At 47.6% G+C, this 25,617-nt stretch overlaps 1 protein-coding gene across 1 annotated transcript in view; it reads left to right on the top strand.

Annotated features, from left to right (window-relative positions):
• The window catches only part of LOC128943636 (zinc finger protein 271-like), a 592,338-nt gene that overhangs the window by 1,577 nt on the left and 565,144 nt on the right, over positions 1 to 25,617 (top strand). The gene's annotated exons all lie outside the window — the stretch shown is intronic.

The raw sequence follows: 25,617 nt of genomic DNA, 5'->3' as shown, positions 1-25,617 counted from the left end.
AAGGTTTCTGTTCATTCCTTTCAAAGCCCTGAAACTGGGGTAGAAATAAAGGTGTTGAACTAAGGCGTGCATGAGGACATGTGGGGTACAATGACATGTGTAGGGCCATGGGGGGACATGGCAGAACACAGACATGGATGGGAACATGGCAAACATGCATAGGGACATGAACTGGGACAGCATCAATGCCACCACCACAGTGCCACCAGCACCTTCATCTGGGCCATGGCAAAGCGCTGCCTGATGCAATTCCTGCCACCACATCCCCACTGTCACCACCGCGGTGTCCCAGCTGAATGTCACCACCCATCAGGGCAGGATGGGGCCATTGTTCAGCTGATGACAAGCGGCCCGTAAGCGAGTGACAGCCACCAGGGTGTCCCAGGGCCACTGCACTCAGGGGACCTCAGCTGCCCCTGGGGACAGGCTGGGGACAGGGGAAAAGGTCAGTGTCACCTGGCAGGTCGGGTTGTCCTGCACTGGGTGTCACCAGAGGCGTCCTGGTGGCAGCATCCACACAGATGTGGCAACATTGTCCCCTGATGTTTGTCATGGTTGCATCATGTCCCCTCCTCCCCTCTGTATGTCCCTATCCCCCACCATGGCTCCCTGTCACCCCTCTGTGTGTCCCCGTCCTGTCCCGTGTGTCCCTGTCACCCCTCTTTGTGTCCCCATCCTGTCCCGTGTGTCCCTGTCACCCCTCTGTGTGTCCCTGTCCCTCCCCCTATGTCCCTGTCCCCACCCCTGGTGGGGCTGAAGTCCCCGAGGTCTTGGGTTCCTGTCCTGCAGGGTCTCTTTGTGTCCTGCGGGGTGTCCCCGTGTCCCTCAGGATGTTCCCATGGCTGCTCCTGGCACTGAGTGTCTGTGCCCACCCTGGCACAGGCAGAGTCATGCCACGGCACCTGTGACACCCCACGACATCCCATGACACCCTTTGATTTTGAGTCCTTCCCCCTCCATTTTGGGTCCATTTCCTGTGCTATGGGTCATACTTTAAACCACCCCAGAACCCCCCAAAACTCCTCACCCATGATGTCCACGCATCCCCCTGGAACTCCCCACAGGCTCTCGGCCACGGAACTGTTGCTGGTGACATTGAGCCACAGGATCCACAGGCTGTCCCCAAGGATGGCCCCTCCAGTGGCCCCTGCTGCAACAGGGCCCTCATGGTGGCCGGGACTGCAACCCCAAACATCAGTCAGTGACCCCGAAAATTCATCAGGGATCCCAAAACTTCACCAGGGATCTCAAAAACCCCATTAGAGAGCCCTGGCCCCAAATCCATCGTGACAGGTTTCGCATGCTGACCGGTACTGCGACCCCAAAAATTCATCACAGATCCCAAAACCTCCCAAAATTCATCAGGGATCTCAAAAATCCATCAAGGATCCCGAAATCCCCTGCTGGGGACAATCCTGGTGTGTCCCTTAAGGAGTTGAGGACACTCCCAGGATGTCCACCTGTTGAAGCGTGCTTTCTTTATTTGGCAGGTTCTCTGTGTAATTTGTGGGTTTGCAACCCCTCTGTATTGTCCTCCCCGTTATTCAGTTTAGTTCTGTTTGTTACCCAGCTACTCCCTGCCAAGTTTCAAACCTCCACCCTTTCCCAGCTGTTAACCCCTCCTGCCCCTACCTTTGCCCCAGACCCTTCCTTACTCCTCCTTCCATTGAATGTTGATACCGAATTTTGCCCCAAAAGGCGATAATAAGCTGCCCAGAGACTGGATTTAAGGTCTATAGGCAGGAGGTATTTATTGACAACGCGTTGGAGAAATCACTAAATGGATTTCTAAATTATGTACAGCAAAAGCAGGTTTTTATACAATTTTGAACAAGGATTACATCATTTATTACATGCATATTCATAGGCAGGCAGGAGTATAGGCGGAGTCTTCCGGGAACTCTGGGTCTTCCTTAGTTAAATTTTAAGCTTTTCCTAATTTGGATATCTTCCTGTTATCCTTGGCATGTTTTTCCATGGCTTGGCAGAAGTTACTGTTGTACTTGGCTTGATTCTAACGGCTTGGCAGGTCACTTTAACTTATTGGCTTCCACTTCTGCTTCTTCAAATATTCTAATTCCAAAGTTTCTTCTGTGAGTGTATTTTAGATTATTTATTAACTTATCTAGATATCTGATCAAAGTTCTCCCTAACAGTGTATTTTAGGTTATTTATTAACTTCTGCGATTCCCTTGATATACTTTAAGTGTCTTTTAATTCTTTTATTTCTCAGAAACTATTGTTCATTGTAATAAATGGCTTCAATGTCAATCCCTGCCCGAACCTGCCCTCCCCTCTAGAAACTTCCCTGTCAGTTTTGTATCCTTCGAAACCCCATTGGTTTACTCAAGCTGTTCTCCTCCCTTGAAGTCCTTCATTGGTTTACTCATTGTATTCCCTGCCTTGTGTCCCACCCCCAGTTCCCCCGATTAGCTAGAGATTTTATCCTCCCCGAGACCCCCCCCGTTTATAAGCTGTTGTCTGTTTAGGGTCCTGGGATCCTGGACTCGCATTGCCCCTCAGCCCGCAGGGCAGGTTTTGCCCCCGAGCAAGGCAGCACGGGCCGGATAGCTCAGTCCCTGCTGGGGACAGAGAGCCCAAATACCCAGGCTGCTCGTGGCCATGGCTACCTTAAGCAAGCTGAGTGGATATCAGCTCTTTAGTGATTATCAGCTCTCTTGGAATTCCAGCTCCTTGCTTGCTAAGGTGCCTGGCAGGCTATCGGGGGAAGCAGACGAGAGAGGAGAAGAAAGGTCCTGGCGTTCCACAGCGATGGTTTTATTGGGGGGTGTGTAAAGGGTTCCAGCGACGCTCTTCTTCTGCCAAATGGTCTAAAATAGCCCCTTTTTATAGGGTACAAAAGGATCCAAACTTGTCCAATAGTAGGGATTGGGGGAAAGTGACCTATGGGGTTACAGAGATAAGCTGGGGTCCGAGAGGTGGAAGACAGGAGCTTATTTTGCTATTTCATCATGACTCAGCAATTCCTGTCGCTAAGCCTCAGCCCTCCATGGGGCCCTGGCCAATTCCATGGAGCCTGCTACAGACTCAGGGAGTTTTACCATTGAATAAAGTTCCCCCAGTTCCACCCCAGGGCCCGTGCTGCTGCCTTTTTGTTTCTGCACCGAACCTCCACTGGCAGCTGGGATTCTGCGGAGCTCCAACGGGGGCTCTGTTGCACCCCTGTTATCATCCAGCCGGGACTCAGCGCCCCGCGACAGATCCGCCATATCCACCCCTCCCCGCCCTGTGTGTCCCTCGTCACCCTCCCTGCCCTGGGGACATTTGGGGACACACCTCTCACCCAGGTGTCGCTTCTGGGGGTCCCTGGTGAGCTGCAGGGCCGTGGCCAGGCCGATGCCCTAAGGTCCCCATTCTAATACACAGTACAGTACACACAGTACATCTCATTCCATCCCACAGAACACAGCCAGTGAGCCAAAGTTAACCCTTCCCCAGTTTCTCCCTCAGAATCTGGGCAGTGAAACTGCATCTCAGTCCCTCCCACAGAACACAGCCAGTGAGCCAAAGCTAACTCTTTCTCAGCTTCTTTCTCAGAACTTGGACAGTGAAACCCTGGCTGCATGTCTCTTAAAAAGCACTGGCAGTAAGCCAGAAGTAACCCTTTCACAACTTCTTTCATAGAGCCTAAGCAACATAACTGTCCACCCGCCCGTACCCCAAAACACAAACACTGAATCCACACCAACAGAGCTTTCAGGAAACTGATATCTCCGCTGCTTACAGGTGACGAAGGGACGGAGGTTGGGTTTACCTACGAATGCTCACAAAAAACAAATCAGGAGATATATTAATCACAGCTATCATGGGCCCCAAATAAGTTCTGGTAACCTTCATAGTTGATACGGGAGCCCAGATCTCCACACTAACACATAAAGGTGCCCAGAAGTGTGGAGTTGTTCCAACAAAAAGGCAATGCTGCGTTCATAATGCTTTAGGAACTATAGAACCCATGAATGTTGCTTTAGTCAAAGTAACACTCCCTGGAGAGGAAAATCAATTAGTTGTCAAAATGGTAATTGGGGACATTCTGAACAATCTGCTAGGGATGGATGTCCTTGCAGGAAGGCAGTGGGAAGACACTGAGGGTTTTCTGTGGTGTTTTGACACTCCACCACTTAACATTAGGCTGCTTCAGACCGCACCCGCACTGCCTTGCAGTAAAACAATCAATGTGAAACAATATCCTTTGCCTTCTGGAGCTAGGGAAGGCATCAAACTGGTTATTCAAGATTTGCGTGACCAAGGAGTAATAATTAACACACACTCCCCATACAATTCACCCGTGTGGCCAGTCCAAAAGCCCAACGGGACGTGGAGGCTCACGATTGATTATCGTAGGCTCAATGCCAACACTGACCCCTGACTGCAGCAGTGCCAAATTTAGCTGAATTAATAACATCAGTACAAGAAAAAGCTCACACAATCATGGCAACGATAGATGTCAAAGACATGTTCTTCCTGATACCTACACAGCCAGAGGACATGGACCACATTGCATTCACATGGGAGGGACAACAGTGCACATTCACTAGACTCCCTCAGGGATACAAACACTCTCCAACTCTTGCACACAATGCTTTAGCTATGGAATTAGAAAAAATACCTCAAACTGACACTGTAGCTGTTTACCAATACATTGATGACATTTTGGTAGGAGGAGAGGAAATTAAGGGGGTGGGGGATCTCCAGCAGAATATAATCTCTCATCTGGAGAGCCTAGATTCAAAGATTCCCCCAGAGAAAATCCAAAAGCCTTCTCAGGAAGTAAAATTTCTGGGAATTTGGTGGTGATCCGGAAGCACATGTATCCCACCTGACACTTTAACTTCTTTAGAGCAGATGAAAATGCCTAAAAACAAAAAGGACCTCCAGCAAGCCTTAGGACTGTTAGTATTCTGGAGGAAACATATCCCAGATTTCTCAATCATTGCTAGGCCCCTTTACAATTTACTAAGGAAAGGAGTCAAATGGGATTGGACTCCTTCTCAGGAGGAAGCATTACAATTACTGATTTTTGAAGCCACAGCACATCAGGCATTGGAGCCCATTCATCCTAAAGACCCTTTCCAAGTGGAATGGGGATTTGCCTCCTCAGGGCTATCAATACACATTTGGCAGCGAGGTCCTGAGGGTCCGACAGGGCCTGTCAGCTTCTTTTCCCGTGGTTTTAAGGATGCTGAGAAAAGATACACTGTTTGGGAAAAGGGATCGTTTGCTGTTAGCTTAGCTCTCATTGAAGTAGAAAAATCACACGGCAGCAAGCGATCATCTTGAGAGGTCCCTTCAAGGTAATTAAAGCTGTCACAAATGGGACCCCTCCACCCGATGGCATAGCCCAAAAGTCGTCAGTCAGGAAATGGTATGCCCAAATAGAGTACTATTGCAATAGCTTTCCTGTCACAGAAGGTGCTGCAAAATTCTTGGCAATACAAAACACTGAGAGCCTGGACACCAGCCAAGACAAACCTGCTTCTGTAATAAAAGTAGCACCACCCTTCTCACCTGAGATAGCAGCAAACTGTTGGTTTACAGATGCTTCTTCAAAGTGGGAAGGAAAGACTTGGAAATATAAGGTGGCTACCTTACATATTTCATCTGGTGAAAAGATTATCACAGAAGGGGAGGGCAGCGCTCAGGTTGGAGAACTCGTAGCTCTCTGGAGTGTTTTCCAATGTGAGGCACAGAACACTTCTCCTGTTTACATCTACACTGATTCATATGCAGTATACAAAGGCTGCACTGAGTGGCTCCCTTTCTGGCAACAGAATGGCTGGGAAGTTAAGAGAATCCCAGTGTGGCAGAAAGACAAATGGCAAGAAATCCTAGAAATCGCCAGTAAAGGAAACTTTCTGGTTGGTTGGGTAGCTTCTCACCAAACAGATGGGAATCAAGCAGGAGAATGGAACAACAGAGTTGATGAACTAGCAAGGCTTAGCCACCTGAAAAAGGAAACTATCTCAGAGGATTGGAATCAACTATTAGAATGGTTACATGTAAAAAGACAGCACACAGGTGCAAAAGATCTGTACCAGGAAGCACACGCCCGTGGCTGGCCAGTTACCTGTGAAATGTGTAAAACATGCATGCGAACAGTGCTGCAAGCGACTGGAAAGGCACCCTTTAGAGGATGACCCTCTGCATTTGAGGAAAGGTAAAGGCTTGTGGGAAGCGTGGCAGGTAGATTATATTGGTCCTTTTAAGAAGTCAGGAGGTAAGCATTTTGTGTAGTAGGAGTGGAAATTGTATCTGGGTTGGTACAAGCTGACGCTTTTAAAAGGGCCACAGGAGATAATACAGTTAAAGCTTTGCAGGGGTGGTTTGGAACTTTTCCAAAGCCGCAAGAAATTCAGTCTGACAACGGGTCTCACTTTACTGCTAAAGTGGTACAGGATTGGGCCAGAACCGAAGGCATAAAGTGGAACTTTCATACTCCTTACTACCCTCAGGCTAATGGGATTGTGGAAAGGACAAATGGCCTTTTGAAGTGATTCCTTAAGGCACAGAAAGCAAACTGGGACTGTTGACTGTGGGAGGCTGTTAAGGAGGTAAATGGCAGGTGGGGGGTGAACGGCTGCCCCAAAGTCACTGCTTTTTACCCTACACCTCCAAGCATCGTCCCTTCGCTGGAGGGTCCTGACGATCCAAATAATCCATCACATTACCCTGGACAACCTGTCTTAGTGACCTCCCCACGGTGGGCGAGGTACCACTTGTGCTGAAAACCCCTCTGAACAAACATGCATGGGTAGCCTCTGATGCTCTTGGAAAAGAGCACCGCATACATACACGCTGGATAATCCCTTCATTTTAAACTCCTTTCTGCCTCTCAGTGGCAGGACTTTTTGTTGTTTTTGCTTTTACAGGAGAACCCCGAGGGACGTGAGAATCATCCGAAACATGATAACCTTGCTAATACTTTTCTGCATATTACCACAATTTCATGGACAACCCCCTGGTGAGCAGCTGTGGCCCGAAGCCACCATTCAGCACACCAATGTTCTTGAATCCTATCCCAAGGGTCATTACCCGAGCCTGGCAACCCTAGTGCTGCACGACTCCAAGGGGTACCGCCCGAATGAGTGGAGATGGGACCAGAACGAATTGATCAGAACCCTGACAGGAACGGTTGGTGAGTCAATTGTGGTAACATGCAGAAAGGTGGAAAGAACTCTCCATGAAAAGGCCACCTCCATCATAATTGCTGGAAATTTTATGGAAACAGGTGGAAGGAATCATCTGGAGGTCCCTTCAGCAAAATTATGTCCCACGAAGAAATGAGGGTGTTCCAAAATAAAAAGTCCCCTCACTCTGTGCTGCTGCCCCCAGGAACATATTGGTAGTTATGCTTTAGGTCCCAAAACTAACAATGTTGCAATTAGAAGAGGTTGTAATGATGAATCACTTGATTGCTGGTACAGTTTTACTTTGGTCAAACCTACTTACGTGACATGTCGTTGGCAGAATGACACAGCTAGTCCATTCGGATTAAGAGGCTTGGTTTACACATTTAAGATAAACACTGTACCAAAACCCACACCAAGTGTTGTAATTACGCTCTCTCAGACGCAAGGTGTGAAGCCCTTTTCTAACACATCTCAAAGGGCAGACACTGCAAGGCCTGCACTGAGCACGGTAAACACGGCAATCACACCCCAATTGGCAGAGGCAACAAAAAGCCCCTTTACATGGCCCTGGTCTCAAGCCTTCCTGCAATTTACCGGATCTATGGGAGATGTCACGGGTCTAAACTTACTAAAAGTAGTTACACATGAAGACAAGTTGTATACTACACGAGAATGGGAGAAACACAAAACCTGGCAGCTTCAAGGAGTAGTGGGAGAACAAATTAGCATTGGGTGTTGAACGGTTAATGGGTCTGACTATAGCAAAGCAATTGCAATCAGTGTTTCCACAGATCTGGAAAACAAACAGGAGCAAGTCTGTACGCACCCAAGCATACGAGACTGCTGGCACAGTTTTACATTAACTCACACTGCGGAGGTAGTTTGCCTCTGGTCTAAGGATACTCAAGACCTTTCTTTTAAATTTGTAATAAATGCTGAAACCTACTTTACCACTGTCACCACTTCACCCGTACCACCGGTCATACTCATCCCAAGAATTTTCAAGATTGGACCTTATATAATCAGGAAAACTGGCCAACAACAAATATTGTTCAGTCCAGCATGGTCTCTCAAACAGGTCAAATTGCTAATGCAGAACAATGTTTCAGATATTCAGCCAGCTTGTTCTCTGCTTCTGCAAACTTCTTTTGAAGGTTGGACCACTTTGCTTCGGAAACGAAGCTCTTTTAAAATTAGAACACCAAGGGACGTGACCGGTGTTGTGGGTACAGGATTGGGAATTCTGAATAGCATTGATTCTGAAGTACAAATTGGCTGCTACAACTAGAGATCTGATCAAATTACAGCAACCACTGAGGTCATCACTGTTACCCTTGGGGACACACCAGTGGCTGCTGTCAAACATTTTGCCAAATTGGGAAAGAGTGAACGTGAATGATCACAAATTGGTGATTGATGCACTTGGTGCTACACAAAACAGTGTTTCCTTAGCCCTCAGCTGTATCCAGGCACAATTATGGATGCAGTCAGACTCTGCTTCAATTATAAGAGAGGGCGAGGAAGGCACTTTCCCCACAGAAATTCAGAAAATAATCTGGGACAGTGCCACTGAGTTTGAAAGAGAATTCCAATCCTGGTGGAATCTGGTGAACTTTACTTATGATCCCATTTCAAACACAGCCACTGCTTTTGTTTTAACCATATGCAATTCTTCTGTACATTTGGTCTTCCTGTTAGCGTTCAAAAACACATAATCACGGAGCGATTATATGCGGTGCTTTTTATTAAGAGCTCTGGGAATCGGGGTATATTCAACCCAAATCTGACTCCGACCATACATCTGAAATTATCATGTTTTATACTCTATCGTTACATAACTTTCATGTTAATCATTAAACTTATATTGTTCTATTGTATACATAAATTTAGCCCCTCTCTGAATTTCCAACATAGTTTCTCACTATTCTTCTTATGGTTATATAATAATTACATTTAATTACTAAACAATCATCACATCTAACAATTATATAATTTATCATACTGCTTACGCAGGTGCAGTTGATCTGGGAAAGCACAAAGCCTAACATTTTAGATTCTATCTTTAACTTTTTCCAGGGTTCCACTATCATTCCCTGTTCTTGCATTAGGATTAAACCATGACGGAGCTGTTCTCTATCCCACAGAACATAGGGGATGGGCCCGTCAGGTCAATGACAAATGGCAAACTGTTAATCTGGAATCTTGTATTGTCCGAGAAAAACAAGGGTTCATCTGTGAAAGCAATGTAATCGTAGCTCAGGATATCTGTTTAGACACAGAGCAAAACATCTGTCATTTTGAGATTCGTCCTAATGAGGCTACTGGAACAGTTCTTATATACATAGGCAATGGGTGTGCATGCTTTAGAACCATTTGTGATTTTGTGTTTGTAGATGATGTTGTGGTAGACACAAAGAACCACTCAAACTTTTGTGTTTGTAACTTTACTAAGATTGTAGGATGTGATTTCTCTTATGAAGCTCCAGTTACCTCTCACTACCTATTGCAATCCAAATACACACTGATTCACAAGCTGATGCCCACTCCTATCGGAATGAACTTTACCCTGGTGAGACAACTGCTGCTCCATCAGGAGCTGGTTGAAATTCTCGAGAACAAATACACCGGGTTATGGAGAGGGTAAAGCAAGATGCTGAGCATAGGTGGTGGGATACGGTCTTTGGATGGTCACCTACTGCCACAGGTGTCCTGAACAGTGTGTGCCACCCAATTGTTGTTCTTTTGATTCTAATTACGCTTGGTTTTATCTTGTCAGCAGCCCTATTCATTATGAATTGGAACATGATGAAAAGGCTAAGGAGATTGATGTCTGTAGCCAATGCACACCGCTTAGCCGATGTCCTCTACACTATAGACATCCCCAAAACATTTGACACAAAACAATTACGAATTGAGCATATGTGCTTTACAGCAATTTTTGATTCTCAAGTATGATTTACAGAAGGTTATTTTGATCTTTAGTAGATTATTTTAGAAAATAATTTTTAAAAGACAATGCTTATATTATGATTTGTTTGTTGTTTTTGTTTTGAAAATTTGTGATTTGTTTCAACCATTTTTTGAAATTGTTATACAAATGATATTGCTTTAATTAATTAGCCATTTTTTTTGAAATTATTATAATTAGCCATTTTAAATTGTTATGATAATCAATATTAATTATGTTTGCTTATTGCTTCTCTTTCCCCTATCTTTTTCTTTTCTTTTCCCTCTCTCTTCTTTTTATCCGCGTCTTTTCTGTCATCCCTATTTTTTCCGGGTTATGCTACCGACATGCAATGAGTTCTGAAGATTCATCAACGACACTCCAGAGTTCTGCTGATGAAGATCCCTCAAGACAATTGTGAGTCACGGGGTCGTGTGAGAGTCTGTCCAAAATGTCCTTCATTCTTGCCTCACAATTGCCATGAAGAAAAGACCACCGAAAAGTTAAAAACTGTTGAGCCAGTGGGGAGGGGAGGTCAGGTTCTTCTCAGCTCACTGTTTCCACAGGTGTTGTTTGCAGAACACGCCATGCTGAACTTGAAGGGGGCATTCTGCCCTTTCTGAACAATGGATCTGGACCTTCTCCCTGCCTCCTGGCCTGGCTGGTCTGAGCTCTAGGGTGGTGCCCCCCTCCAAAAGAAGACCCCTCTTGTCTGCCTTCACACACTGTGACAGACAAGCAGAGATGTGAGCCTCTTCATCAAGGAACCAAGACAAGAAATCCCCGTGCAAGAAAACCCCCCTCTCACCTTCTTCCAGAGACTGGGACTGAACACCCCCCCCGAGCTCGGGGGAGGTGTGCACGAAGGGGGAAAAGCTGCCCAGAATAAACACACCTGCGAGCATTGGGCCATGAAAACAATGATTTTGCCTGTTGCTTGGCTAGGACTCTGTGTACCCCCCTTTTTCTGTTCTTTCCCCCTCATCGGAGACCTTGGTTTTGGCTTCCCTTCCCCCCAACAAAAAAATCATATAATTGGAGCCCTGGTTAGCCGTGCTTTTCGAGATCTCCCCAGACGTGACCCAGTGAGCTTCGACGGCTGGACCCCGAAGGACAAAAGTGGCACCACATCTCGGCAGCTATAACCCCTCTACCCTCCTGTCCTCCCTCTTTCCTTATTTTCTCCCTTTCTTCCCCAGTTCCCCTCACCAACACTTTTCAGTTGTGGTTATTTCAATAAAACTGCATTTTGTTGATTTGTTACTGCAAATCCCCTGTGCCTTGTTGGATATTTTTGCACCAAAAAATCATTGCGTTACCCGTTAACCAGAATGGACCGTGACAGTAATGAACAGAACAAACACCTGGGAAGTCCAACATTGCATACTGCAAATCATCAGAATTTTGCATTGCCCAACAAAGATAATATTTTTTCAATGGTGAATAGATAACTGCAAGTTCTTGACCTGCTAAACTTAACAATCTGGTCCTGGCCTTAATTACAATTTTTGCTCTCATCTCTAAAACTGTGAAAATAGTCTTTGGAAACCTGTAGGGAAGAAAAATCCGCTCTATTATCAACAAAGGATCTCTCTCAGAAGGGTCCCACTGAAAAATGAGGCTACAAAGTTGCATTTTTTCTCCTAAAATTGCAAAAAAGAAAGGCTTTTCTGGAATACAGCGATGAGCTTGCTGTCTTTGGAGAGCTTCCATGACCTTGTCAAGGGCTGAACGAGCTTTGGGTGTTAAGGTTCTTGGAGAGTTGATGTTGCAGCTTCCTCTCAGTAAATCGAAAAGTGGACCCAGTTCAACATTGGTGATTCCCAAAACAGGTCTGACCCAACTGATTTCTCCCAAAAGCTGCTGTGAGCCTTGCAGATTGCTGACACTGCTTCTGAGCTGTATCTTCTGTGGTGTTATTGTTTTCTCAGTCATCTCCCATCCAAGATACTTCCAGAGTGGAACTTCTTGGATTTTTGTAGCAGAAATTGCAAGTCCAGCATTTTGGATTTCAGTAACAATACTAGCACGGGTTTTCTCTATCTCTGCCTGCGTTGGAGCCGCGATGAGCAAATCATCCATGTAGTGCAGAATCAAGGAGCTGGGAAACTTACATTGAACTGGAGAAAAAGCTTGGGTAACAAAATACTGGCAAATTAAAGGCGAGTTCTTCATTTTTTGGGGCAATGATTTCCAGTGATATGTCTGAATGGGCTCTCTTCGATTGATGATCGGAACTGAAAAAGCAAATCTTGGAGCATCATCAGCATGAAGTGGAATGTGGAAAAAACAGTCCTTTAAATCAATGACAATGAGAGGCCACTGTTATGGGATCATTGATAAAGAAGGGAGTCCAGGTTGAAGAGGTCGCATGTCTTCAATCACTTGATCTTCTTCAGGTCATGAAGCAACATCTAGGAGTCCGATGTCTTCTTGTGGATGATGAACACTGGTGAATTCAAGGGACTATTTGTGGGAGTGACGTGACCTTGTTGTAATTGCTCTTTACCAACTTTTTAAGGATATTTAATTTTTTTCTCCGTTAAAGGCCATTGATCAATCCATATAGGATGATCAGTTTTCCAGGTCAGCTTTCAAGTGGCAGGTTTTGACGTGGTTTCCATCACAGGCCCACCTCCAGTTCTGCTCCCCATTGGGACAGGACGTCTCTCCCCCAGACGGTGAGAAGCTTCTGAACAAGAAAAGGGCGCACTATTGCTGTCTTTCCTTCAGGACCTGTAATGTTAATCAATGGATGCACTTTGCAAACACACGGCAGCACCTCCAATCCCTATGAGGGAACCTGAAGGAGCCACCAAATCCCAATCAATGGGCCAGACTATGTGAGAAATTACAGTGACATCTGTGCCAGTATGCGGCATGCCTGTAACATAAATTGTTTTACCACAGTGAGTCAGGCAGCAAGTCAATTTTGCTTGGTTACTGTCCAAACATTGCACCCAAAAGACCTCTGGACCTGAGGTACTAGAGAGCACAGACACAACTGAATTCTTTGGAAAGTTGTTTTGCTTGGGTATATTCATTGGTAACAGAAATACAATAGCAATATGTTGGGAGAGTAGCTTGGAATTGGAAAAGTACAAGGCCATGGCTAATTCCAAGTCCTGCACCTGCAAGATAGCGTGTCCTTGAGCCTAGCTGTATTACCATAACAAAGTGCTGTGGTTGACAGAAAGAGACATGAGAAAAGAGAGATTGTGGTGGTTTGACCAGGAAAGAGTGGGAATTCTGGGATGCTGTGGTCAAACCAATGGGTGCTCGGATTTTGATATTGGCACCTGGTGTAGCCAGTGGGGTTTGGACACACCTCTGAGAACACACAGGGGTTAAAAGCAGAGCTTCGGCCCTGGGAGGCTCTCTTGGAACTTTGAGGGACGGAGGTCGGATCTCCCTTCCCCCGTCCAGCCGCTGCTGCTGGGCGGGGGAGGGGCAGCCATGTGGTAGGCCTGGGCCTGGACAGAGATGGGGGGTGAGGAGGCCCTTGAGGATGGAAGGGTGGAGGAGCCCCAAGAGACATCGGGCAGCCACACCCCCCCAGGAGAGAGAGAGGGAGAGCCGGCGAGGACGAATGTGATAGCAGCTGGCCCAGGAGGAGAAAGGGGGGCTTAATGCAGCGAGGGAGGAGGTGCCCGGCCGAAGCAGCAGCAAGTGTGGGAGTGCCGGAGCTCTGGGACAGGCAGAGACTGAAATTTTTAACCCCTTTCTTTCATGATTGGGACCTCGCAAAAATGCTGATCCTCCTCGGAGCTGAATAAGAAGGGAGATAAGAGATGAGATGAGACAAGGACCTGGCCCGAAGGATGTGAAGAAGCCTGGCTGAGTGGGGAGAGATGATTGGAGTGGCCTTTTGGCTGGACTTTTCTTGTGTAGCCATAGACTCAGTTTTATTCCTGTGACACAGAGACTGCACTTAGGGGGAGGCAGTGCCTCAGAACCAGGAGGGTTCATTGTGGGGACCTCTCGGCCCCAGGGGGTTGGGAAAAATGGGGGGGACAGATGTCCCAAAGCAGAGACTGTGCCTTTTTGGAATGAGACAAGGCATCCTTAAAAGACAACCATAAAAGCAGCTCTGGTCCATGCACAGTGGTGAGAGCACTGGGCATGGAAGGAAGATGTCACAAGCGGCAAAAGGACTTTCCGGGCGGTGCCGAGTGACATGGAAGCACACGAAGTTTCAGCGTGTTTCCAGGGGAAGCCTATGGTGCAAGAATGACTCCTCTCCTCTTCATGGACTGCAGTTTGAATATCCTAAAGGGTGGTGCCAGACTGGGCAGTTGGTGATTTGGGGGAATGTATTGGATTGGGAAATTTTTGGGTGGTGGGGAGGAGGAAAGTGCTTTTTTGTAAGGTTTTCAATTTTTTTTTTCCCTTATAGGTTTTTTCTTCTTTTCTTCTAGTTTAGGTAATAAAGTTTTCTTTATGTTTAAGCTGGAGCCTGCTTTGCTTATTCCTGGTCACATCTCACAGCAGACACCAGGGAGAAGGTATTCTCATGGGGGCACTGGCTCTGTGCCAGGCCCAAACCATGACAGAGATGTAACCCCTAAAGAATGAGAAAGAGCTGATGTTGTAGTGTGGCCAATAGACGGTGTAAATTACAGAATATTCATGAGCTTATTACTTGCTGTATAAGTGTCTGATGCTCTCTTCAACAAATGGAGCTTGCTGAACACTCATATTGAGGGTCTCGAGCCTTCCCTGCACCGAGACAAATGGGCAGCTGCGACAGCAATAGGTGTTTTTGGTGGAATTACCATGGGAACATCAAGTGCAAGAGCTAAAATCACTAGTTCTTCATTACAATTTACTGAAACAACAGAAGGAAGGATTGAGAGTTTAAAAATCTTCTTGTTGGCTTTGCCTAGAATCAAAAAATACTGTCTTTGTTGAAAAAGATTAACAATTCCAGTATGAAGGCTTACACAACACAAATTATTTAATAGATGAATCAATTTTGAGGAGGCTAATTCAAACCTTGCACTTGAGAGTATTGAGCTGGAACCATTTGAGCATTGGTTGATTGAGGGATAAATGACTCAGGTACTAACACCACTTGACTGGGTAACTGCCTGCCAGGGGATACCACTACTTGTGTCGAGGTGCGGTGGTAATCCATGCTCTTTTTTAAGTTTAACGACAAAGGTCTGCCATCAATGTCAAACTGAGAGTGACAGTACTTAGCAAGATGCTTCCCTTTTCAACATTGAGGGCAAATAGAAAGTTGTTTAGGTTGGGTTGTTTTCATAGGACAATGCTTTTTAATGTGACCTGGTTTACCACAAGTCTTTTTATCAGAGTCCAACTGTAAAGTACCAACAGATTTTTCCCAAATTTTTTCTTGTTTTACTAGGAGCTTTTCAAATTTATCCATTCATTGTGTCAGATTATCTTCCAATGTTTTTCCTAATGCATTGACTTGTATGTTAGCAAGATGTTGTGGAGAAGTGAGCCTGCTGCAAGCTGTTAGCATCTGTGTAATAGTTGGAGGCTGATCAGGCAAAGTTAAAACATTTTTTCTACATTCCTCATTAGCATTTACAAAGGCAAGGTTTTGAACAATATAGGAGCGAGCTTGTTCATCTGGACATTGCTTTTCGACTGCTTGGGTTAATCTGGCTAGAAAAGAACCACTGGATTCTGTTCCACCTTGTCTCTGTTCCACCTTGTCTGATAGTAGTATAAGCATTTACATGGGTACCAGCTGGCTTAACTGAAAATAAAGCTTTTCTAGCAGCACCTTTAATATCTGGTAATACAGGCCAAGGTAATTCTGCCGCTTGATTTTCTGGTCTATGGTAAAATGGATCACCTGCTAGGTTGGGTAACATCTATATTCTCATAAGGAGTATTTTCATATCTTTCAACCAATTTATTAAGAAGTTTTTTCCATTGTAATTCCCATAACAGATATTGTGAATTGGTTAAAATTAGGGAAGCCACATTTCGACAATCAGCAGGGACTAGGTCATAAGAATAAAAAATACTTTTCAACACATTATTAAAATAAGGAGAAGAGAACCCACTTTCTCCCAAAGATTGACGGAGTTCTTTTGTATCATGGTGAGAAAGACTTTCAAATCGTGGATTTACATCATTACGACCATATCTTCCAGGTAATGCAAAGAGTTGTTTCTTTGAATCCAAATATTTTTCTAAATTTTTATTAATATTAGACCAATTAGGTAATTGCAATGGAGGGTTCACCTCTCATTTAGATTGTGCTTTATTTTTCCCTCTCAGTACTCTTGTGTCTGATTCAGAGGAACAGGGAGGATTGTCACCGACATAGCTGTTCCAGGAACTCTGCCTATCTCACGGCTGCTGCTTAGCTCTAATCACAGTTCTGCTGTCTCTGGGGCCTGCATTTTGTAGCCTCCCTAAAACCCTCTAATTTTGAGGATTCACACCGTAAAAAACTGCAGTTTCTTATTCACTTCACAGAAACTGGGAGAAAACACACTATAAATATCAAGGAATGCAGTGCAAAAATGATAGACATCCCTTAGTTATCCCGACAGATTGATGTCACTGGAAAAATGCCCTCTTTTCCAAAGAGTTTTCATTTGTGTTGGCTGCTCTTTGTATGGCTTCAGGTCATATTTCCCTTGATTTAAGGAAATATCTTGGCCATTCTTGAAGAATTTGCCCTTGGAGGAATTATTCAGTTCTGCAGTCCTCATTATACACCCTTTTTAAAAAGACTTTTATGCTATTTTTCTTCTCTCTGTGTTTTCAGACTTGTTCAACAAGGTTTTTTTTCTAAGAATATTAATCACAATATTCCAAAGGATTAAAAAATGCTTTGGTATTTTTTCCCTAAATATTTACAAAAGAACAATTAAAAAAAATCTGTATACATGCTGGATGGAAAATGCAAACAGAAATATACTTGAGAGTTCTCCCAAAAACCTTAAGAAAAAAACCCCATGTATTCATCCACAGAATACGAAAATGGGCACATTCTAGAAGAGAAAATCTGTGCAACAGTTCTGCACAGAATTCTATGCTTTCAAGCTTTTTGCCCTTCAGGGGCAGTGCCATTCTCTGAACTGTAATGCTCTGAGCATGTTCTGCTCACCATGGCAGCTTTCTGCTCTCCCCTGGTACAGATCATCCTCCCAGCAAAGGGGGAGTGCAGCCACCACAACCCGCAGCACCTTCCCACACAGCAAGAACCTGAAGGAGAGAGATGGCTTTCACCAGCTGCTGCGGGTTCTAACACTGCCACCTCTCAGCTGCTGAAAGCCTGAATTTCTGTGTTGCAGTGTGTTAGTTTATTGAGCCAAATGTTCTGTTAGCTTGTGGTATGTTCAAGTGTTCCCCGAGTTATTACAGTTAATTTCTCCCCTGTGTTATGCTCTCTTCCCTAAGTGTCCCTCAAGGAATCCCCTCCCTCCTTACCAGACTTTTCCTTGTCTGTCAAGACAACCCGGCCCCTTTGGCCCATCCATCAGCCCAAACCCTACCCTTTGTTCCAGAAAGTTCCCTGTCTCTTACCGCAAGATCCAATCCCTGTCCCAACCCTCTCTCCTCCCCTTGTTCTGATTTGTTGTGGCCCTCGAAACCACACCCCAACAGTCGCTTATTGGTTACTGTATGGTGTCTGCCCCCCGTTTTGAAAGATTTTAAAAACCCGTGCACAGGGGCGCTGAGGGTTCTTTTAACTTCTGCTTCCCTTTGGGGATTTTGTGCTAAGTATCTTCTTTCTGTCTCTCCTAATAAATTCAATTGCACTTTAACCACAGAAGAGCTTCTGCTGCCTGCTCCACTTGGTCCTCCAGGGGTCTCCACTGCTAGGCAGCTGACCTAAGGTTCTGGCTCAGGCAAACCCTAGTCTAGCCAGTTCTGCACTCTTGGCATTGTCCCTGGAACATCACAGAGCTAGCCAGGGCTCTGGAGGGCAGCGACAGTGACCCATGCCCTGGCATGTCCCAGCCCCCAGAGCCACACCTGCCAGGCCACAAGCCCCAGCCCTGGTCCCCACTGCCAGCCTCAGGGGCTCCTGCACATTCTCACCCTGAGTGCAAAGGCAGCCTCAGGAGCCCCCCAGGGCGCTCTGGATCCAGGCTGCGGACACACTAAAGCCAGCACTGAAAGGGACATGGATGGGGACTGCAGCTGGATCTTGCAGTGCTCACCACCCCTGACTGCCCTGTAAGTGAGCCCAAACCTCGCCTGCAGCACCTTGAGCACATTTACCCTGCTCGCCCATGCTGGAACGTGGTGTTCTCACATCATACACCAGCCCTTTGCAGGGAGTGACCAGCTCCCAGCTGCTCTGCTACCCTAGCCTTACTTTCTGTTTGCCAGTAATGAATTTAATGGATTCACTCATGAGAAATCTAGTACAACATTCGCTTCTCAGGAGCTCTTAGGCAAAAAACCTTCACTGCTCACTAGTTTTTGCTCAGAAAAGGAGGTCCTGACAAAGCATAATGCACAGGCAGGGCTCTGGCACACGAATTCCTGAGCCACAGGATTCCACCCATTGTTGTTCCTAGCTGCTTTGCTGATATTTTAGAGCCAGTTCTGGACAGGGGCTGCTGCTGACAGGGTAGGAAAATTTGGAGAAATCAAGGTGCAGGAGACAAAAAAAACCAAGTGGGAAACCACTTAGAAATACTGAGCACAACAGAAGTCCTTGGAGATGGTTCAATAGAAAATGGCAGCAGCAGTGAGCAGAGCTCGAGGCTGCTCACTGCCACCAGAGGGGCTCCTCAGTCCCCTGCTGGTTTGTGTGTGATTCTTGCTGAGCTCCCTCTGCCCCTTCAACAGATGCAGCCCTGCCTGTAAAGGGCTCCATGTTCTGGTGTTCCCAGCTTGCTCCAGGCTACATTCTTAGCAGCACTGAAAGAAGAGGGGAAACAAAGAGCTGTTTTCTGTGCTGCCTGCAAACTCTTCCCCTTCAGTGCCACTGCCAGAGATCATCCCTCTGTCAGCTTGGCACTGTGCCTGCTGCATCCTGGTCCCTGTCCCCTGCATTAGGTCCTGCACATCATCAGCACTCGCTGTCCCACACCATGAACAGAGCTGTGTCAGAAGAGCAAGGATTGCATTTTCTTGGCCTTTCTAACAGAGACAAGAAGCATGAGTCCAAAACACTTTGTTGTTTGTTCCTGCCCTCCTTTTTGATAACTCTGTTTTGCTTTAACGCAAAAGTCTCTTTTTCCCACATGGATGGAATGATCTGTAATTGGCAGTTGCTTCAGGCTGTCAGGCACCATGGGAGTTTTCTCTTGTCTCTGATGAGGATTTGGTGAATTTTCCATTGGTCACTTGGTAGTGTCACCATGGGCTGAGCTCAGCGGCCGACCCTGCTGTCCCCAGGGGATGCATTGGGACGCCAAGCCCCTCAGGGCTGGGATTCGGGGGAGGGCGGGCTCGGAGCGCCCGGAGCCTGGGCCCGTGAGGAGCTGCTGCTGGCGCTGGCTGTGCTCAGCCCGCTGTGCCGAGCAGCCGCAGCCATGGAGACAGAGGCGGGAGCTGTGGCCGAGGCCGGCAGGCGGCCCGGGCCGGCTCGCAGCTGCGAGGACGCCGGCAGCCTGTGGCCTGAGGCCGAGGCCGTGGCGGGCTGTTCGCGGGCAGGGCTTTTCCGAGCTGGCCGCAATGTGCTGCCTCCCGTGTGGGCCCGGCTGCGGCAGAGGCCGGCGGGAGCGCGGTGGGGCCGGCAGCGGCGGGCCGAGGCTGCAGAGAGCAGCAGCCCGGCCGGGCCCGCTGCGGAGCGGCAGGGAGCTGCCGGGCAGCGCTGGGCCGTGTCTGTGCGCACAGGGCAGGAGCAGAGGCCGGAGCAGAGGCAGGAGCCGCGGCAGGAGCCGGCCATTGCGGCAGCTCGCCGTGCCCAGGGCCGCAGCTGCAGCTCTCCCCTGCCGGCCACAGCAGCCGCCGCTCGCCTCTGAGGCTCCGGCGCTTCCCGGAGACGAGGGGCCCGGTCCCCAGCATGCCCTGGAGCCCCTCAGCGAGAGGAGCCGCCGGCGCCGCAAAGGGCAGCGCAGAGGGCGCAGGTTGAGGAGGAGGGCATGAGGCTCGCTCTGCGCCGCGCTGGGGCAGCTCTGCCCTCTCGGCCTTTGCCTTGAGCCCTTTGCTTCTTTTCCATGAGCCCTGATCCCCGTCCTTGGCCAAGGGCCCCCGCAGCCCTTTCCAGGGCTGCAGGAAAAGCTGCCTCAGTCACAGAATCACAGAATCCTGGCTTGGAAGAGAGACACTTTCAAGATCATAGAGTCCAACCCATGGCCTAACACCTCAACTAAAGCACAGCAGCGAGTGCCACATCCAGTCTTCTTTTAAAGGCTTGCAGGGATGGTGAGTCCACGAGCTCCCCAGAGGGGTCTGTCCCAGGAAGAACCAAGATAACACTGGGACCTTCTACCCCCCGGCGCTTGGAGCTCTGGAAGTTTGTCTTTCTGCTTAGGCAAAGGCCATGGAAAAGGACTGGGAAAAGGAGTCACAAATAGAGTAGCCTACAGAGCTCTAAATTGATGTGGAAGGAATACAGAAAAGATAGAAAAGAAAAAAAGGCCAAACCCAAATGGCATCAGCAAAATCTTGTGCATGAACACATAGCTGCAGAGGGTCTTCTCAGCCCTGTTTCTTTGTATTTCTGGGAACCAGAGGAATCCTGCTTGAGCCTCTGGGGAGATGGGTTTGGGAGGTAAAAGTTCATTTCTTTTTTCTCCTTGGGGCAGCTCCTGTTCCTAGCATCAGCTGAGCCTCTCTCCAGCCTGTTGCCTGTTCTGATTGTTGCAGCAAAACAACTGATGGCAGACAGAAGACACTGACGCTTGCAGAGATATGACTTTTTCCAGTGCCAGCTGTGAGTGGGAGTCAGAAGAAAAACTCCCGAAAGCACAACTCCATTGGAAGATTGCCTTCCTTTTCATTCCGATGCTCTAGATCCACTTCTGAATTGTCAGTTGTTTGTTAAGGATGGGAAGTTCTATTTCATGATTTTTTTCATGTGGTTTGGCAGTGGATGAGGCTCTCGTTCAGTCAGAAACTCCAGACCAAAGTGCCTTTGGAAGATGGCCCACGTGGCATTTTTTTCCCAGCCATGGTACTTGTGGATATAAGACAGCAAGGGCAATGGTATTTGCAGCCAAAACCCAGCAAAGCTTGGCTCAGCCAAAACATCCTTGGGAGATTGAGGCCTCCAGTGTCCCTAGAAATCAGCAGAGTTCCAGCCAAATGGTTGTGTAGCACTAAATGCAATCGCTTTGCCTGGATCAGAGCCTTGCTCAGCTGAAGAAGCAGAAAGATCAGCAAGGAGCTCCCAAAGGCCCCTCGCATAATTTTGATTTTTCTCATGTTGTGTAAGTTTGCAACTAAACGTGTGTTTGCAGTTGAGCTAATGAGAGAAAAAAAAAGTGAAAAGAGGCTTTATGGCAGGGCCAGGACATTGCACAAGAGGAATCACTGGTGTGCATTTCATTGGACCTCTCTCAAGCCTCTAAAAATATTGTAGCCCTGATTGAAAATAGGCCAGTATGAACCAACTTGGAGAGACAGAGACTAAAATGGCTTACGGGCTTTTTTTTTTTTAAGAGTGAGAAAAACTTCCCAAAGGGTGTTGTTTTGTGACATTTTAAAATATACAACGTCAAAATTACCAACTGCAATAAATCAAGAGTTTAAAAAGGAGTGTTTTGGTATATGAATAATTAAAACCACAAAAATGTGCAGATATGAATGCATGTTTTCATAAAAATCATGAAATTCTAGACAAAAAAAGACATGCCCTGAACTACAATACAAAGGCAGATAGAAGTGTACTTGAATTAGCTCTTTTTACATTGTTGGGGTATTTTGCTTGTGAAGAGGAGCTAGGGTATTGCTGAAGAAAAGTGGCACAAGCAAGACGGGGCAGCGTGCCATGCTCCATGCAGAGGCTGCCAGGGGCTGCCCGAAGAGCGCCCTGCTGCAGCCAGAGGCCTCCTGGCCTGGGGCCTGGGAGCAAAGGGCCAGGGCAGGCACCTCCTCCTGGTCCTGACCCTGCCACCACTCCTTGCTGCTGCTGCTGCTGCTGAGGGAAAGAGACTCTCCTAAGGCCCCATGAACGAATGCACTTACACAGCCCTGGGGATGCCAGTGAAGGAAACCATGTGTCACGTAATGCATGTATGACCAGAGTCACCAAACACCACCTAAACATGGAATTGTTGCACCTCTCTAGGACAGGCAGAAATTGAAAGAATTAACTGGAGACTTCAGGGCAGAAGAGGCCAGAGGAGGGAAACAACTCTAAAAGGGAAAACCATCCTATCTGGAGGCAGAAACATCTCTGCCTGCCCAGAATTGGTCGAGGGAATATGTGTCTAATCCTAGCCAGAAAGAGATGCTTTAGGTGAGCTTTGCACCTCCAACTGCCTTGGACCAGAGCCAGGACGATTCAATTATGCAAATGTTACATAGATAGATAGATAGAGAGAGAGAGAGAGAGAGAGAGAGAGAGAGATTGACAGATTTCGTTACTGAAATCTCTCTTTACTGTCCCCTGTGTGTTGCTACAGACATCAGAACTTGGTAGTCTGTGCCCAGCTCAACTACAATCCTGAGATCGCTCTCCTGTTGCTTCAAAAAAGCGCACGCTTGGGGAATCTGGAGAGTGTAGGTCCTTAGGGAAAGGAATCAGACCCAGAGCATTGCACTGGAAATTGCACTCTTTGTGCATCTGTGCTCGGGCAAGTTCTTCTCTTGGACTCAACCACACTGGTGGTGCTAAAGTGGCTGGAATGAGAAATAAAGTCCAGCTCCCTCCAGCTCCTGTGATCTCTGAGGAGCAGCTGGAATGCAAGGGCATTGACCTGCTGCTCAATTCCCAAACAACACACACTGATTCCCTGGGCTGCAAAAAGGCACGGTCACTACTAAGCTTAGAGTGATGTGTGAGGCCATACTGGCTGGCCTGGAACCACAACAGCTCCTTCTGCACCAAAGTCCCTGCACAGAGTGATGTGTTCTCATGCAAAACTACTGCATTCTCCAGAAGTGATACCTTGGAAATTAAAATTCTAGCAGACTCAGTCCCAGTGCTATAAAAGGGCAGAAAAAAATGATGAAAACAACTTTAGTTGGGAGAAAAAGAAAATGAAAAAGCCTTTTCCTCCAAGCAAACAAAAACAAAAAACTAAGGAAAAAAGGGGGAAAAGTCGCTTCCAAAAGGGGCTCAAATATTTGGATGCACTGAGGAGATGCTGAAGGTCCCTCATGAGGGTCCTCATGTCCAAGCAGAAGCTTCCTCAGCGCCTCCTCACTGGCCTTGTACTCCACCCCCTTGCCCGGCTCCCCTGTCCTTCTGTGCAAACGCTGCAGCCCCTCAATGACTCTCTGCTTCTCAGGGGCCCACAAGTGCACACAGCACTCCAGCTGTGGCCGTGGCGCTGCCCAGCACAGGGCCACGCTCACTGCCCTGCTCCTGCTGCCCCACTGCTGCTGACACAGGCCACAATGCCCTTGGCCTTCTTGGCCACCTGGCAACACGCTGCCTCATCTTCAGCTGCTCAAGACCGGCAGACAACCTGGCTTGTTTTGGCCTATGCAGCTCCCCAGCCACAAAATTGGCCATTTCACTTCAGATACAGCGGGCACCATTACAAGATGGCCTTCCTTTTCTGAGCAACACAAGACAGCAGTCAAGGACTTGCAGCTTCACCCCCACTCATGGCTCCAAGGCACTTGCCAAAGTTGCAGACTTCAGTGCAAAATGGATCAGCAGAAACTTTCCCCTTCTGCTGTTTGCAGCTTCTCAAAAGCCAAAAGGCAATTGAGTCAACAGTGACTCTACAAGTGAAGAACGACTCAAGAAAAGTGCAGAACACTTGCACAAGCCAAACACACCTTTCGAAACAGGGAAAAGAAACCAAGAAAGCCTTTAGACCTCCAGCACTACCACGTGTGCCCTTGGCCATGACGCCGCACAAGTCCAGAGATGGAGCTTCCCTGAACCAAGCAGCCAGAAGCTCAGCCGGAGCCCAAGCTCTGCACTGCCCCAACAGGACAGGTGAAAGGCCAAGTTGTGCGGTGGCCGCCTGGAGGAAATCCCTAGCTCCTGGCAGGACTCCAGCACCCAGCATCCTCAGCCTGCAGCAGCAAAGTGCTGGCTGCTCCAAAACTTGCAGCTCTGCCTTGCACTAAAGACAGCACCACACACAACTGGCACTTACAGGTCTGGAATAGGGCGGTGTGAACAATGTTGGAGGGTTGTTGTCATCCACCTCATTTTGCTCGTCTTTGGCTTCTTCTGCAATAATAGAGACAGCCAGGGGAAAAACGGCTCTTGCTCTTCTTATCTTCTTATCTCTACTTATGTGCAAAAAGAGTCAAAGAGTAGATTGACAACGAAACACCATATACAGCAAAAAGCGCAGGAGCAAGATGGTGAGTCATTATAGCACTGCTCTGCAAGTTTGCAGGCTGTGCTGCAACACCAGAGAAAACAAGGCTTTTGAAAGTGTGCAAGTGCCCACCGAAAAATGACTCATACACGAGGTTCCTCCTGCACTGGGCAAGGCCTAGGGCTGCTCTGACGCTCAGGCCTTCCGTGCACCAAGGCAACCTTCTGATGTCACTATGACGAGGTGGCAACCATGCCCCGACAAGACAAAGCAAACGCTCTGTGTTGGTCTGTGAACTTATGCCAAGCAATAACCAGTCTTCCCTACAGCAAACGCAAAAGAGCCTGGGAAGTTCTCCTGCATCACAAAGCAGCACAAATTCTCCTTGTGGGCTGAAGCCTGTTGTCCACGGGATCCAAGAGGAACTCCAAGAATGACCTCAGCTGTGGCCGTGGCGCTGCCCAGCACAGGGCCACACTCACTGCCCTGCTCCTGCTGCCCCACTGCTGCTGACACAGGCCACCATGACCTTGGCCTTCTTGGCCACCTGGCAACACGCTGCCTCCTCTGCAGCTGCTCAAGGCCGCCAGCCCTGGCTCATTTTTGCCCACGCAGCTGCCCAGACACAATGGTGCCCATTTCACTTCAGATACCGCAGGCACCGTTTCAGGATGGCCTACCTCTTCCGAGAAACACAAGACAGTAGTCAAGGACTTGCAGCTTAACCCGCACTCATGGCTCCAAGACACTTGCCAAAGCTGCGGACTACACCAAAATATGCCCCAACAGAAACTGGCCGCTTCTGCTTTTGGCCTCACAAGGAGGCTTCGCAACTCTGCACTTTGTTTCTTTTCCACATGGGACAAGAATGGCCCCCCACAGCTGCATGGACAACACAATCCTCCCTTTGCAGCTTATCAAAAGCCAAAAGACAGAGTGCCCAAATTAGACTCTACCAGTGAAGAACTGCTGAAGGAAAGTGCAGACCACTTTCACAAGCCAAACACACCTTGCCAAAAAGGGAAAACAAACAAACCAAGCCCTGGCACCTCCAGCACCTCCTCCTTTGCCCTTGGCCATTGCACTGCAGAAGCCAAGAGATAGAGCTTCCCTGAGCCAAGCAGCCAGATGCTCTCCCAGAGGCAGCAGCCCTTTGCGGCCTCAACATGACAGG

Source organism: Melozone crissalis, unplaced genomic scaffold, assembly GCF_028551555.1.
Source record: "Melozone crissalis strain CALT ecotype California unplaced genomic scaffold, PUWL_Pcris_2 ptg000052l_1, whole genome shotgun sequence".
Lineage (NCBI taxonomy): Eukaryota > Metazoa > Chordata > Aves > Passeriformes > Passerellidae > Melozone > Melozone crissalis.
Note: the sequence above shows the minus strand (reverse complement) of the source record. Positions and strands in the feature narration are given on the sequence as shown.